Source organism: Cydia strobilella, chromosome 2, assembly GCF_947568885.1.
Source record: "Cydia strobilella chromosome 2, ilCydStro3.1, whole genome shotgun sequence".
Lineage (NCBI taxonomy): Eukaryota > Metazoa > Arthropoda > Insecta > Lepidoptera > Tortricidae > Cydia > Cydia strobilella.
The window spans coordinates 22,730,944-22,734,866 of NC_086042.1; positions in this window are offsets into that span (position 1 = coordinate 22,730,944).

The window sequence follows — 3,923 nt, forward strand, 5'->3', positions numbered from 1 at the left end:
CGTTATTTTGACTAACGTAATAAATGGCATACTACCGTAATACCTCCCTAATTAATGTGATAGTTAATGTTATTCTTGGTATAATGCTCAGGTATATTTGCATTTCGTCTAATACTCTAAACTTATAAGATCTATTCCAGTTTATGAATCTTATCCTTTTACATTTTGCATTCGTTTAAAAAAAATCCTTACGTTGTTTGTCTGCGTTAGTTCTTTGGCTGCCAAAAATCATAAAATGGAATATGGAGCTCCTTTCGAATAAAGCGCACAAATTACGACCCTCCTCAAAAGGTTTGAGAAAAGGTTGAACTTGAGTCTCTTTTAGACTATATTTATAGCAGTTACTTAGGTTCTAATTCTGAGTAATAAATGTGATGTTTATGTTGAATGTGCCAAAATTTGGACAAATATAAAGTACCCACTTACCTTCTTTTTAGGGTGCGTAGCCAAGAGGCAAAAAACGAAACCCTATTTATTATGTCCGTCAGTCCGTCCATGTTTCTGTCATACATAACTAAATGACAATATTCAAAAGTCATTTTGATGTCAATGTACGTTCGAATCCTGTTAGTTTAGAAGTAAACATTTTTAAAAATATAGTTTAAAGGGGGCGGGGGGAGAGGGTCACTCCATACATGTATTTAAGGAAAAAAATAAAACAAGTAAAATTAACGTGTGGCACATCATTCAAAATAAAATTAGTGTTGCTCCATAAGTAAAAAATATTTTTCCCCTCACTAGCTCGGAAAGCCGTCTTTTATCCTTTAAAACAAGCGGGGAAAAACGCATTTTATCCACTAGTGGGAAAAGTAATTTGACCTTGGATGGAGCGTGTTTAAATAGCTTTTGACAGATAACAAAACGTAAAACGCTCATAATAATTGTTTGTTCGATATTTTATCATTAAATAAAATGGTTTGAGAATTTAATAAAAAATACCAAATTTAGTTTTATTTAATGATTTTAAGTCATAAACCTTAAAATTCCATAAGAAACGTTTGTTTTCTAATAATGATGTTAAATATAATTCTGAATGCACAAGTTCAGTCGATGCAATTACAAAACGCATCATTGACATTTCATACGTCAGAAATGTCAACATTGTCAACAAAATTTTTACTTAAAAACTTCTCACGTAAAAATACAGAATTTTCAGTTTTTTGTTATAATATCGTAAAAAAATGAGTGATTTCAGTGATGAAGATGATCTAACGCCTGTGGATTTTGCACTTTCCTCGCTATATTGAGGTGAAAAGTTTTGTGTTACACACGGGTGCAAATGTATTTTACTTCTCGTGTGTTGAAACACTCGCTACGCTCAGGATTCTATTTTAGAAAATTTTCAACTATGGAATCCTTTCACTTGCTCGTGTTTCAATTCCACACTCGCGGGTAAAATACAACTTTGCACCCTTGTATAACAAATAAATATTGCCAATTAGGTTAGATAATTGCTCTGCGACCACACTTACCGTTAATATCGTAACAAAAATTATGTTGTTCCATTATTCAAGAGTATAGGTACAGTCAACTTACGCAGTGCTCTCTACATAACTACATATTAACATAATTATTGCTTTTATGATGGCAAAACTTTTTTGATGTAACTGAAAACAGAACCAATGTTTCTTATTTACTTGTCAAACATACAAGTTTGAGATTGATCTCAAGGTCTCTTCTCTAGAGAACAACGCGAGGGATTAGAATTGTATACAACTATCAACTTATATTGCTTAGGGAGTACCTGTTACTGTTACTGATATACTTATTCACATTTAGTTGGGAGTTTCCCGCTCATACTCATGGTAGGAGAGTCCCGAAGAGTGGCAAAAAGGCAAATAGGTTCTTGTAATACACCGCCGGTGAGTATTAGTGAGTGACGTTCGTGGCCGCATTACTGCCGCGAATAGAACGCAAATATTTTGTTACTGTTACGCTAACCTTTCTTTCAGTGTGTTTAAAACTGTCCCGTTTTTTGTGAATTTTCAATACTGAAAGTTTTCCGCTGGATGTCAAAATTCGCTGAATCGGATTTTGTTGTTTCTGTCGTTTTACTACCGGCTGACGATAGACTAACTTTTTAAAACTGTAGGTACCTTGAATTTGCAACTTTGCAGAGCATTCCAACGTTGTTGGCGAATAATATTTAGATATGACTAGATATGAGAGCCCAACATCATCGGCGAGAGCAAGGCTGCTCGGCTTCGCTGGCTCGGCCACGTGGAGAGGATGGGAGAGGATCGTGCGGCCAAGAGAGCTTATCTGGGGCGACCAACTGGGAGACGTCCGGTCGGAAGGCCTAGGTACCGGTGGATCGATGAGGTCCAGAAGGACCTATGTGACATCCAGGCGGCTGAATGGCGTCGGATCGCACAGGATAGGAACGAATGGCGAAACCTAGTATCGGAGACCAAGATCCACTTCGGGTCGCTGAGCCAGCGAAGTAAGTAAGTAAGATATGAGTACATATTAGGTATTTTGTTTGGTGACAACCATCGATAGCGATAGGTTTATAGCTTTATATTATAACATGGCTCACATTTGATGGGATTTAAACTGTGTTCTATATCTATCTTGAAGTGTTTAGCCACTTGAGCGGTTTCGTCGTGATTTTTTGATAACAGACCTTATGAATTTGGCAAAACTTGAGTTCTAATTTTCAATAGTATCTAGAGAATAGATAGTATAGAGGGTTATTGTCATAGTAAATTTTGTAGTCACAGTAAATTTACTGCCATCTATCGACACAGGATTAAAACTAAGAATGAAAATGGTTAAAAATATCAAAATATATAGATAAATGATTTTTTTAGAACGCCATATGACTGACCCATGTTCTTTCACTGATATGTGTTAAAATTGTTAAATATCAAACGATATCGCCAACGACATCTACCCGAGTATAAGCCAAAGGTGTGGCGCCATCTATTCGGGTATAACTTTTTCTTGATATTCCGAGGCACATTTTTTCCTTAGACTTTATTTAACTCCGAGTTACATATATCTTTGGTATCTACATACCTAGGTGATCTGAGAATTTGCCAGTGGAAGCATCGTTAGGCCACGAAAGCGTGGTCATTATGGTTGCCATGTCACGGAACTGTAGTTCAAAAAAATTGATTGAGCTTGAATACGTTCTGGAATTCTGTACATTTTGTGACTCACCGCTCTATTAAATTCCACACACCCAACAGTTATCCGCATTACGTCGTCGTCGGCCCATTAAGCGTACGTCAAAACACAAGACGTCCATTAACGATATTCTGCGCTGCGAGATAATCTTCACGTTGTGTCTCTCTCTAACGCGAAGGAATGAATGACACATAGCATACAAGGAAAACAAGTCTGCGAGAGATGTAAGCGCATTAAGACACTACTTTCTAAGAATGTGATTACATTGTTCTACGGGTTTAGATTTTATACTAAATTCTTATCTTCATAAAATTGTGAGCATCTATGTAAGGTATTCTAGGAATTCTATACTTACTCGTAACATTATTGTAGTCTGTCCTTTACATTCCACGACTTCTCTTTCCGCACAGACTCTGCAATGGTTTACATGGAAACATTACAACTAAGGCCCACTTGCACCTTTCAACTAACCCGGGGTTAACCGGTGAAAACGTTAACCCAATGTCAAATTGTACTGGTGGTCACTCAAGGTTTAACCGGTTAACACCGGGTTAGTGGAATGGTTCGAGTGGGCCTCAAAATGTTATAATATGTCGCATGTCATGTCATCCGTCAAGCAACTTGCGGCATATTACCTACCGCTCGTCGGCTATAAAAGTCTTGACATTGAAATTGGAGTAACCTACCACGCTCGACCACGTTCGACGTGATGCCTCCCTGTCACACTTGTGTACGAATTTACAAGAGTCATATTCAATCGTGCGCCATAAGCATCTTCCTGCAATACTTCT